This window comes from Muntiacus reevesi, chromosome 15 (assembly GCF_963930625.1).
Source record: "Muntiacus reevesi chromosome 15, mMunRee1.1, whole genome shotgun sequence".
In the NCBI taxonomy this organism is placed as follows: Eukaryota; Metazoa; Chordata; class Mammalia; order Artiodactyla; family Cervidae; genus Muntiacus; species Muntiacus reevesi.
Window position 1 is genome coordinate 65,345,203 of NC_089263.1, and position 12,275 is coordinate 65,357,477.

Here is a 12,275-nt window from a genome sequence, read left to right on the forward strand (position 1 = left end):
GCCAGCCCTGGACCTGCCCCCACGGAGTGGAGAGGAGGCCTCCCGGTAGCCCCGAGCTCTGTTCTGCCAGTCCCTGTGTCCTGTGGGGCCCCCACACCCTGAGTGCATGCGAGGAGTCCCTCCCGGCGGCCAGCCTGACCCGGCCTGGGCCCTGCAGAGAGCCCAGACCCAGCAGTCGCCTGGCATAATGACTGATAACGTAAAGTCACCAAAGCCCACTTTGCAGAGGAGGATGTAGAGGTGACTTGCTGGGCCAGGCCCAGCCGGTCCGATTGCTGGCACCTGCTGCCTTGCCCAACGCCCGTCCCCTCCTCCCCAGGGCTCAGGCCTGGCCATGGCCCCAGCACCCTGGTTGGGCTACACACGCACCCTAACTAGTCCACAACCTCAAACGCTACCTACTGGGGGACTTGGGGGGGTGGGCACCCCACCATCAGAAAAGCTTCACTCCCAAGAATGGCAGTCCTCTGGGGTGGGGCCTCCGGGGAGCGTCTGCGGAGCGGGCAGAGCCAAGGAGCAGCCGACGTTGGCCGGGGGTCAGCTGCAGAAAGGGGGCGTCCACCTGGAAGACTTCCCCACACTCACCTGGCCCTTGGGGCCCCAGCCTGACCTGGGACTCTCCCGCCAGCCCCAGCCGAGGGGGGCTTCTCAGGGGGCCCAGCGGAGGACCACTCATGGGCGCAGCAGCTTTGACTAAACAGAACCCAGGTGTGCACCTGACTGACCGCCCCGGGAGCCCAGCTCCAGCCTCCAGCTGGGGCCGGCTCTGGGGCGCGTTTACTCCGGCAGCGGTAGGACCAGGGACTGTCAGTGCGAGGGGAAGGAGATCGGCCAGCAGCAGGGCCCTCGATAGTGGCCTGAGTGTCCAGCCTGGGGTGCGTGTGTGGACAATGTGCACAGCCCCAGGGGAGCCCCCGGCCGGCCCAGGCTCCCTCCACAGGGGACGCTGCCCTCAGGCTGGGAGCCCAGTGCCCACAGGGGCGCACGGGACACCCCACCTCACCCCACCCTGGAATGTCAGGAGGAAAGGGCCGAGCGCAGCTGACTTGTCACGAGACCTCCAGACTTTCTGAAACAACGCCCGCAGACAGCCAAGGGCCCGCCCTGCCTCCCCGGGATTTCTCAAGAGAAGTGTGCTGCCTGGGATGGCAGCCTGGGCTTCGGCTCTGCATGCAGGAAGGCCTCGGTCCCCCCGGCCCACGGCCACCTCCACTGCAGCCCTGGCTGCAACCAGGCGGCTTTCAGGCCACCTTCTCCAGCCCAGCTGTCTGCCCGGCCCACCAACACCGGCACCCTCCCCAGACCTTCAGAGCTGGGCTCCAGACCAGCCCTCTCTCCCGACCTCTGCCCTTTTCATATGCAGCTTCCTCTGCCATCTCACCGTCCAGCTTGGCCACCCTGTCATCATCTCTGGCCACTGCCTGGTCCCTGGCTCCTGGAACATTCTCACCAAACACTGGCATGCAGTAGGTGCATAGTAAATGCTAGAGCCGGGAGTAGGAGGGTAGAGGAAGGGACGGTGAGTCCCGCCCAGGCTGAGGGTGCGGCGGGGTCTCAAGGGCTAGGAGGGGCAGCAGGTGAGCCCAGCGCATCTCCTTCTGCACCTGGACACTCGGAGGCCTGAAGGCAGCTCCCAGACCACCAGCTGCATGGGCCTGGCAGCAGAAGGCAGTGTCCTGACCCTCTCGCCCACCCCAGCAGGCCCAGAGGGCCCGAGTCTGTCTGTGTCCAGGCTGAAGGGCCAGCACCCAGATGCCCAGCGCCGTGTGACTCTGGGGCACCACCACAGGCCCACACTGCCCACCCGGCACCTGCAGATAAGCTTGACTGAAGCGCCCTCCTCTCCCCCAGGCCCCAGCGCATCAGAGCGGGGTCACCTAAAGGACCCACCCTCGGCCACACGGCCCAGCTGGGGGTCTGCCTTCCCTGGGACTGAAATGGCCATGCCGACCATGGTGACCCTTGGCCACCAGGATCCGACCAGCCTGCCCCTCCCGCATCAGCTGGGCTGGAGGGCAGACTCAGGGAGATGGCAATGGAGATGCCCAGCCCAGCCCTGCCATCCCCCCAGAGTCCCCCCCTCCACCCTGCAGGGGTGGCCGGGTGCCCCAGGGCTGAGCCCAGGAAGGGGGCAGGGGGCAGAGGGCACACCAAAGACAGCTCAGCTGCTTACCGAGGCCGATGTCCTCCCAACTTTGCCCGAAGTGAAGATCCAGACTCTCAGCTCCCTTGGTCCGTCCTCCCGGCTCCTCCCCTCCAGGCCCCGCCCTCAGGCCCCCTTCCCAGGCCGGCCCAGAGTCAGCCAAGACCCCTCCCCGGCCACAGGGACCGGGCGGGCCCCCTCACAGGCCCCCACAGCTGGGTCAGCCCCCTCCCGCTCACTCAGGAGCAGGGGGGCCCCCCAGCCCTCCCCCAGAGCGCCCCCCCAGGCAGAGCAGCTGACTGGGGGAGGAAACACCAGCCCGCTCAGGGATGCAGTGAGTCATTGCCCGCCCCGCCCTGGCCTGGCCCGGCCCAGTGCAGTCAGTCCTGCTGGGTGGACAGACAGGCAGGTGGGTAGACCTGCTGTCACACACGACCATCCAGGCAGGCTGGGCACGGCCTGGGCCAGAGGCTGGGGGGCTGGCAGGCCGGGGTGCCAGGGAGGGACGTGGAGGTACAGCCCGAGGGGTGGATGGAGGCACCTTCCGGGACGGGCCTAGGATGGCTCCCTCTGGGGGGGCAGCGCCTCACGGCCCCTCAGGCTCTGCTGAGACCCCCGCCCAGGGCACAGGCAGCCTCTTCCACCGCCAAGGCCACAAAGGCCAGAGCAGGGCCAGACGGAGCCCGTCCATGGCCTGGGCCAGTGACCTTGGGGAAGGCGGCCTTGGCCACTGCCGCCCGGCCCAAGCCCCTCGAGGGCAGCCTGACCCTGGCCACCCTCTAGCCCTTCAGCCAAAACCCAGCGCCCAGAGTTCCAGGGCACCTGATGAGCTAGCTGGGCGTGGTGGTCCCTGGTACCAGCAATCGTCACCAGCCGTCCGCGGTCGTTGGATGTAAGTGGCTGAGCAGCACCTGCGGAAGCCCCCCCAGCTCCCTGGAGCCTGCCCACCCGGCCTGCCAGCTCCTGTCGCCTCACCTTCCTCACCCTGCTCCCGGGGACCCCTGAGGGGGCGGGAGGATGGGGCTCTGGCTGCCAGGCCCCGCCCTGAGCAGGGGCAGGCCCAGCAGGCCCCGGCAGGCCCGCAGACTGTACTATCAGCCCATCTGTGGGTCCCAGGGCCACCCCGCCCTGCGCCCCACAACCCTGGGGGTGGGGCCCCGCTGGCTGCGGGCACCTGCACCCCACAAGCAGGCTGCAGCAGGCTGGCACCGCTGAGGGGCCCAGCTGGGGGCTCAAGGGCCGTGAGGGGTCACGCCCAGCCCTAGGAAGGGTCAGCCCGCACCCGCCAGCGCCGGCCGCCACAGGGCTGGGGGCGCCTCGGGGAACCGAGAGTAACAGTCACCGAAAGAAGCCACTGGAGGGCTAGGTCGCCCCAGAACAGGGGAGTCGAGAGCAGCCTTAAGAGGGGGTGACGGCAGGAACGGCCCCGGCCGCCCAGAAGGCTCTGGCCAGCTTGAGGCGGCTGGCACTGCCCGGGACACAGGTGAGAGGCCGCGAGGGGGACCGGCACGCAGGCGGCTCCCGGCCGCCCCCCACCCACCCCTCGAAAACCTAGCAGCCATAAATGGTGCTGGTTATGCGAGAGGAAAAGCCGCTCGGCCTGCTGGCCTGCAAGTGCACCTAGTCCGCCGGCCCACACGGTTCTCACCGGCGGACTCTTTCCTGCCTGGCGCCCCACCAGGCTGCCGCCTCCCTGCCCGGGCAGGGCCGGGCGGGCTGACTCAGCTGGAAGGAGGGCGGGGTGCTGGCCTCCTCGCCGGAGCAGGGGTGCCCCACGCCAGTCAAGCCGCCCCCACCACCTGCCCTGCCCTGGACCATCGCGAGAGTGTGGCCAGCCTCCCCGCCCGAGCAGCCTGGGCCCCTCTGCGGTGCAGTCCGCAGGCTGGGCCTCCTCCAGCCTCACTGTCTCCCCCCAACCCCCTGCGACAGGCCCTTCCTAGACTCCAGCATGGACACTTGCTGCTTGCTCGGCCCCAGCCCCCTCCCAGTGCGGACCCTGGTCTATCCCCCAGCAGCCAGTGCCAGCAGCCCCTGGGAGGTGGGCGCTGGCTGGAGTGCTGGGAGAGAAGGGAGGGAGCCAGCTGGAGGGGCAGGGCTCTGGGTCGGCACCGCTGTGACCCAGTCGGGCCGAGCGTCCGCGGGCTGCCCCACACCCCGCCTCTGGGCTGGCATCTGTTCTGAGGGGTGTGCCTGGCCCCCCCAGCAGACAAGCACGCTGAGCGAGGACCTGCCATCGCCTTGGCACCCAGGGACCCTGCCTGCCGGTCCCCTGGCTCCAGCTGGCCAGGCAGGTGCAGGGCCAGCGGAAGGGCCGCTGGGCACCTCCAGGCCTGGATGCAGGCTGCCTGGCACGTGCCCGCCGACCCCTGCCACCCAGACTCCAAGCTCTTCCTCGGAGGCCCCGTGGGAAGGGATGGGGCAGGGCTGGAGGCAGCGGAGAGCGGGTCAGCTGGTGAGGAGGTTGGGGGTGAGCATGCCCTTCCGGGGGGTGCGTCCGCCTCCCAGGAGCAAGGCCTGCCCAAGGTGGGGGGAGCCGCCCCGAGGGATCCTGCAGCCAAGAGCCCGGTGGGAGGCCACCTCCTTCCCGCCTGAGCTGGGCCCGGCAAGGTTGGTAGCTCCTGGGGACAAGGGCATCAACCAGGGTCAAGGGCAGTGTGGAGGAGGCCACCCAGAGCCAGTGCGGGCGGCCCACCATCAGCGTGGGGTGGGGGGCCACTCAGGGCTCGAGCCCCAGACACAGAAGCCCTGCCCTGGCCCAGGGGGGCCCGACCTCCAGGGCTGCCCACCTGCAGTGAGAATGGACAGTGGGGCTGGGCCGCCGTGACGGGGCCCAGACGCCGACACCCGCTACAGGCCTCCTCTCAGCAGTGGGCACCCACAGCTGCTGCTGTGTCCAGGCTGGAGCCCAACTGGGATCCTTCCCAGGGCTCCTGGTGGTTCACCAGCTAAGGCAGTGGGGAGCCAGCCTCTGCCTGCGGGGGCAGGGAGCCCGCCCTCGGCGGGATGTGCGGGCTGAGTCCCTCCCACAGGGCTCTTGGGGGAGGGGGCCCAGCACGGCCCCTCACCCTCCTGTGCGCAGGGTTGGAACCAGGCAAGCAGTGGGCTCGGGCGTGCCGCCGCCCACCCCGCCCCGGGCCCTCAGGCCTCCTGGGCCCGGCTCCATCTTTCCATTTTAGAAAGTGTTTCTGACTATTAAATATTTATCCCAGTGAGTTGGACCTTTAGCTCCAGCAGCCTGTGCCCCCAAGAAAGAAACATTGGAGAAACTGGAGGAAGGGGGGCTGCTGGCAATGCCTCTGAGGCTCCTGGAGTGACCGGGCCCGGCCAAGAGTGGGGAGGGGCTCCGAGACGGCGACCCGTGCACAGCCTCCCCTCTGTCCTTAGCTCCTCTGCCGCCCCTCCTGCACCCCGCTGGGCCTCATCCCTTCCCGTGGGACCAGCCCTGAAACCCTCTGCGGCTCCCAGCGGCCCTGGGACCACAGCCCTTCCTCCTGATAGCCTTAATTCCCGCCCCTCCCCAGACCCTCCCCGTTAGGTTGCTTGCTGCTCCCCATCAACATGCTCTCCAGGCTCTCCCCATCAGGCGGCCCTTCCCCGTGGAAGCCCTCCCTGACTGGTGTCAGAAGTCCTACCTGTCTCACCTTCCCTTAATAAACACCCCTGCTCCCCAACCTGTGGACACCTGAGGCCCAGGGCCCCTGGGACGCGCAGATGGATGGACGGGTGGACAGACAACCCCTCTTCACAGCGGTCCTAAGAATAGGCTCTGCCTCCTCCTGTCCCCTGCAGTGCAGGAGACCCGGGTTCGATCCCTGGGTCAGGAAGTTCCCCTGGAGGAGGAAATGGCAACCCACTCCAGTGTTCTTGCCTGGAGAATTCTACGGACAGAGGAGGCTGGCGGGCTACAGTCCACGAGGTTGCAAAAGTCGGACACGACTTAGTGACTAAACCACCACCTCCTGCTCCCGTCCAGGCAGAGGACCTAGCCAGGGAAATCTGGGCTTTTCACCCAAAGTGGGTGATGGGGGCCCCAGATGGCCCAGGCCCCACTCCCCTGTCCGGGCGGGGTTCTCCTCCCTGACGCTTCCACTTCCCCATCCCCAGGCAAACCAGCCCCAGGCTGGACCTGAAACAGAGCCCGTCTGCAAAGCAGTCACAGAGATACAGAGACGGTCAGAGCCTGAAGGACAACAATCCAGGGGGCTTCCTGGAAGAGGCAGCTCCTGGCTGGGCCCGAATGGAAGCGCTTAGCCAGAGGGAAGAAGGGCATCACAGCATTCCTGCTACAGGCCCAGCCGCGGTGAGCCCCAGGTGGAATGGGTGCATAACGGGAGACAGGTGGTTTGGGGCACTGGACCTTCCCGTCCACGCCTGGGCCCTGCCCCACTTCCTGAGGGGCCTTGGGGCGGGAGCCAGGCGGTCCAGCTTGTCTCCCCACAAGACGTGGGGGTGTCGTCAGGGACACACACACATGCCATCACCAGGGGTGGCTTTCAGAGTCTCATTGAAGTGCCGGGAGGATCCAGACCCCCACCCAGAATGACCGCCCACACCTCCTTCTCAGTGCCCGTCCGTCTGCCCCTGCCTGGGGGCGCCGGGCAGCTCAGAGCCTGGGGCACAGCTGCTCTGGCCCCGTGGAGGTCACAATGACTCCACGCTGGCTTCAGGCTCTGCCTTGCTGCTCCGAGACTCCGTGGCCCCGTCTCCACCGGTGCAGAGAACCAGGCAAAGCCACCCATTCAGACCGCTCATGGGGGCAGCCCGGGGCCTCCCCGGCCACACCTCTCTACCCCGCCTGGGCCTGCTCAGCTGCGGTCACTGCCGTTCACAGATCTGAGACCCAGCCCAGAGCCCAGAGCCCAGAGCCCCGAGCCCAAAGCCCAGAGCCCAGGGCTGGGCAGAGGCCCCAGAGGGGACGCCTGACACCGTGCGGCGCTCCCAAAGGCCCCGGGGTTGCTGTGGCCCCCGCCAGGGAGAGACCACCCAGACCCCCTCAGGATGTCACCAGCACCTGGGGCTCTCTGGTCCTTGTGGGGGCTTCTGAGGGTGGGTGTGGGAGGGGCCACAAACCAAGCCAGGGGTTGAAGGGCAGAGGCCCAGCCCGGGAGCTGGGGCTTCCCAGGAGGCTCAGTGGTAAAGACTCCGCCTGACAAGGCAGGAGCTGTAGGAGACCCGGGTTCGACCCCTGGGTCGGGAAGATCCCCTGGAGGAGGAAATGGCAATCCACTGCAGCATTCTTGCCTGGAGAATCCCATGGACAGAGGAGCCTGGCGGGCTTCAGCCCACCGGGTTGCAAAGAGTGGGACACGACTGAGCGACAGCATGCAGGCATGTCAGCGGTCTAGCTGCCCAGGACCCAGCTCTGCCTGAGAAAGGAACCAGCCGTCCCAGGGAGAAGAGGGCGGGGAGGCGGGGGGAGCACCCGGGGACGTGGTTGGCGCCTGCAGAAGGCCGGTGCACCCGGGAGGAGCAGGGTGGGCCCCCAGGAAGGCAGGGCGTGTGAGTGAGTCACTCAGCCGTGTCCGACTCTTCGCGGCCCCGTGGACTGTAGCCCGCCAGGCTCCTCTGTCCATGGGCTTCTCCGCGCAAGGATACGGAGCGGGTGAGTGGGTGAGTGCAGCTCAGACTGGCCGCGCCCACCGCAAAGCGGGCGGATCCCCGCGCTGGGGCGTTCCCAACACAGCCACCAGGGGGCAGCCTCCGCGCGCAGGTTGGACCTGACACAGCTCCCGCCCCCGGCCGGGGCACAGGCTCTGAGACGTGCGACCTGCGGGAAGCTTTGGACCGCATAGAAAGGCAAGGGACAGGGAGGGTCTGCCCGCCTCTGGCTGCTAGGAGGGAACTGCAGCAGGACGATGCCTGCACTGAGGCCCGGCATGCATGTTCTCTGGCCTCCTCCGAACGATGGAGAGGGTCTGAGAATCTGCATGTTGGACACAACTCGCAGGCCCTCTGAGCCAGCAAGTCCTGTTCCCCAAGAGGGGTTGGTTCTTCCGGCTGGACACAAGGAGGAACTGCCCCAGAGGCCAAAGAAGCACAGGTCACAGTGAGAATGAGGGCCTCAGCTGGGGAGGGGCTCTCAACACAGGCCTCTGTGAGACAGGGGGGTGGATGAGATGGCCGGAGACCCTGCAGCTTAGGAGTCTCCAGGCAGCCCGTGAGCGAGGAGGAGGCCAGTGTGGCAGGCAGAGCAACGGTCCCACGTCCTTTGGGCCCTTCTGTCCCTGTGATGCAGCGGAGTCCCAGAGGTGTGGGCCGGGCCCACCGCAGTCAGGAGGAGGGGGCTGGGAGCTTGTCATCCTCCTGTTGGCCATCCAGGGAGAATGGGTGGGATTCTCACCTGGGCAAGGGAAGCCCACACAGGAGGTGGACTGGGCTTCAGTGCCAGCCAGACAAGCGGACCGTGGGAGGGGCCACAGCAGCTCCTGGTGCCGCTGGAGGGGCGCCCCACCCTCTCTGCATTAGCACTGCCATCATCACCACCACCAAGCTTGCTGCCCCAGGGAGTGGGGTTTGGCCTGTGCCGATGCAGTGTGGCCCCAGCCCCCCTTGCCGCAGCTGACCAGGTGTCCTGGGTGTGGCCAGGCTGCGGCATGACTGACCCTGAGCTGGAAGGACTGTCCCTGCCCCACCCCACCCTGCCCTCCATGCAGCGGAGACACCCAGGCCCTGAAACTAGGCCCAGTGCAGGGACAGGCAGATGACTGAGCACCCGGTTCTCATCCTGTGGCCAGAGGCACAGAGGTAGGCACTTTCCCCTGCCCAGCCGTGGGGGACCCTGTGTCTGAGCTCTGATCTCACTCAGGCCCCTCCCAAGCCCCAGACCTCAGCCACCACCTAGTGACCCAGCACGCAGCAGCCACATGCTGGACCCGGCCCAGCCTGGCCCCACAGTTCTGGACCAAAGTCAGGAACATTAACTCCTGGTCAACCTAGGCTGCTCTCCCCAAAACAGATCAGAGGGCAGTCCTGGCGGCAGGTCCCCACCGTCTGGCGACTCCTGGTAGTCTCACTCCACACACACGTGCAGCCCTCCCCAGGCGGCTGCCTCCAGGACAGCACGACGTCCCAGAGGGCTACAGCAGGGGGACGGTGGCAGAGAAGGAGGTGCAGACAGGACAGTGAGGTTCAGAGAGGCGAGGAGCGGCGGAAGAGTAGGGAAGAGTCGGCGACCCGGGGAACAAAGTGAGCAGCAGGGACAGAGAGGGGAGGCCAAAGAACAGGGACAGGTAAGAGGGGAAGAGCGGGAGCAGAGAAGCAGAGGTCCGAGCAGCCCCCGAGGCGCAGACACGCGCTCGAGACCGCGGGCCGGTCCCAGAGACGCCCCCACCCCGGCCGGCGCCGCAGCCCGCCCGCACTGCGCGCCCCAGGACTCGGCCGGCGCGCGCCCGGCGGGGAGCCCACCCGCCCCGAGGGGAGCGGGCTGCAGGCGGGGAGAAGGCGCACCGCTGCCGGGGGCTCCGGACCAGGTGGGCAGCATCACGTGGAAGCAGTCGCACATCTTGGCGGCCGGGCGGTGCGGGCCCGCGGCGGCCAGTCGCGTCCAGTCGCGTCCAGTCGCAGGTCCCGGCTCCGGCGCGCGGGCGGCCCGGGGGCCGGGCGAGGGCCGCACTCTGCCTCTGCAGCCCAGCGCTGCAGCTGGCGGCCGGCAGCAGACTGCGGGCTCTGCCGGCGCCCCCAGCCCCGCCACCGCCCGGACCCCGCCCCGGCCCGCCCAGCCCGCGCGGAGCCGCTGCGGAGCGAGCGCGGGTGGGGCCGCCGTCCTCATTCAGCCCATTGGCTGCGGCCCTCTAGGCCCCGCCCCCTGGCGGCCACGCCCCGCCCCCGTCCGCGGGGAACCAGTCCGAGCCAGGCCCCGCCCCCAGGTTTGCCCCCACCCCCAAGTCCGACCCTGCGGGTTTCCCACCTCCAGGCCGACACCCTGCGGCCTAGACCCGCCCCTAGCCTGGCCCTGCCCCGCGCCCTCAAAGGACCTTTCAGAGTGTTGGCTTTGGGCCTCTGCCAGCGAGGGGTCCCGGACGCTGCGCCTGACTCCCGGACTTCACCTGCTCGCCGCAGTCTTGTCTCCCAGTCTGGGGACTGACTCTGCAGTCACGCACTGGGGAGCGGGCACCCTGGACGAGGGCCTAGGGGTCGTGGGGGTCCAGGGAGGCCGTGGCTGCGATCTGACCCCACCTGACCCGCCCCGGGGCCTCCGGGTCCGGAGGTGTGCGCTACCAGGGGTAGCAAGGTGTAACGGTGGGGGTGGGCGGGGAGCGGGCCTGGAAGGCTCCGGCCGACAGCCTAAGCTCAGACTTCAGGAGCAGGGCAGAGGGTTCCGGACCGAAGCGACCCTGGAGTGCGTGTGCAGAGTTTTGGGAGTAAGAGGGCAGATGCTGGCTTATGCTGCCCAAGCGAGGCTCAACACTGCTGGGGGCAGGGGCAGCAGGACTGGACCACGGGGGCTGCAGGCAGATTACCAGGTGGCCTGGGGGTGTCCCATGGGGTGCACCGCTGGAAGTCAGGAGCCCTGCAGGATGGAGGGGGCTGGACCAGGGCGGGGGTGTGATGAGGGAGAAGGATCCTTAAGCGGGCAGAGGGGACCCGGTGAAGACCAGTGGGGAGGGCGGGGAGTGTGGGGCCCACCCTGGGCCCTCTCTTGGGTGGCATGTCTTGGGGCAAGGCCAGGGGGTGGGGAGGCCCAGGAAAGATGTTTCCGTGGAAGTAGGGATTAGCTGAGGCTCAGCCTTGTGCAGACCCAGGAAAGGCCCCTTGGGGCATGCAGGTCTCCTGGGGTGGGGGCGTGGAGCCTGGGCCTGAGCACCCCAAGAGCATGGCCCCGTTCCCAGGGGCTGCTCTGGCCTGGGGCCGAGGGGGCCGGGGCAGGTGACACACACAGCAAGTTTTCCTGGGGCAGAAAGAGGCCAGGCTGAAACGGGAGGCCCAACCGCACAGACACACAACCTTGACACAGACACACAAACACGCATAGACACACACTTGCCACACACACACAGATCCTTGTAGGTGAGATAACACAGACTCACAGTGGTACCCAGACACAGGTCCACTTGGATCTCTCCTCATGCACTCCAAGACAGGCACTCCCCCCCCCCCCCCCCCCACACACACATCCTTGGGAGTGCCCTCAAAGGCACGCACGCACTTGGGTCCCCGTGCCGGGGACAACAGGAGCAGACACACACGGGCGTGCACACACAGACCGCACAAGGCACTCCTGGGCTCGCTCGGGGGGCACACAGCCCGCCGGGCCCAGGTGAGATGCCTCGTGGGATGACTCATGCCTGGTGTTCCCGCTAGCCGGGCTGCAGCCGGGCAGCCTTCCAGCAGTGGGTCAGATGGACGCACTCATCATTGCTGGGAAGAGGCCTTGGCAACTTCCAGCCTCTTGAGCCTGTGGCACGATGGGGCACTGACATGTCCTTCAGGTGGGGACACGGGGGCTTGGGCCGCACCCCTCCTGCCCTGCTGTCTTCTCCCGGGCCAGCAGCACTCCCCGGGGGCCAGAGACCCTGCCCTGTTGTGTCCAACTGGGCATCAGTCACTCGTGGGCACAGGGAGAGAGCTGTCTGTGTTCCTGGGTGTGTTTGGCACCTGCTTGGGCCTGTCGGGGGTCTCAGCCAACCTGTCCTCTGTGCGTTTGAGTCTGGCCTTGGGGGCCTGAGAGCAAGCAGCCATCTGCAGCCCACGTGAGCTCTCTGTCCCCCTGCCCCTCGGATAAGTCATGATCCTGGGACCCCGTCCAGCGGCAGTGACTTCACGCCCTGTGACACATCCTGATGGTCCAGCATGCCGCACACAGGGCTGTGGGGGGGGGGAGGTTGGAGCCTGGGGGGGAGGCCAGGGGGCCCCCCACATCAGCAGAGGCCAGGAGGAGGGGATCTCATGTGGCCACTGAAGGAGAGCGGAGGCGGGCACCGAAGTCCCTGTGCAATTGGGTGCCCCCTGGGAATCCTGAATATTCACTGGAAGCACTGATGCTAAAGCTGAAGCTCCAATACTTTGGCGACCTGGTGTGAAGAACCGACTCATTGGAAAAGATCCTGTTGCTGGGAAAGATTGAAGGCAGGAGGAGAAGGGGACGACAGAGGATGAGATAGTTGGATGGCATCACCGACTTGATGGAAACGAG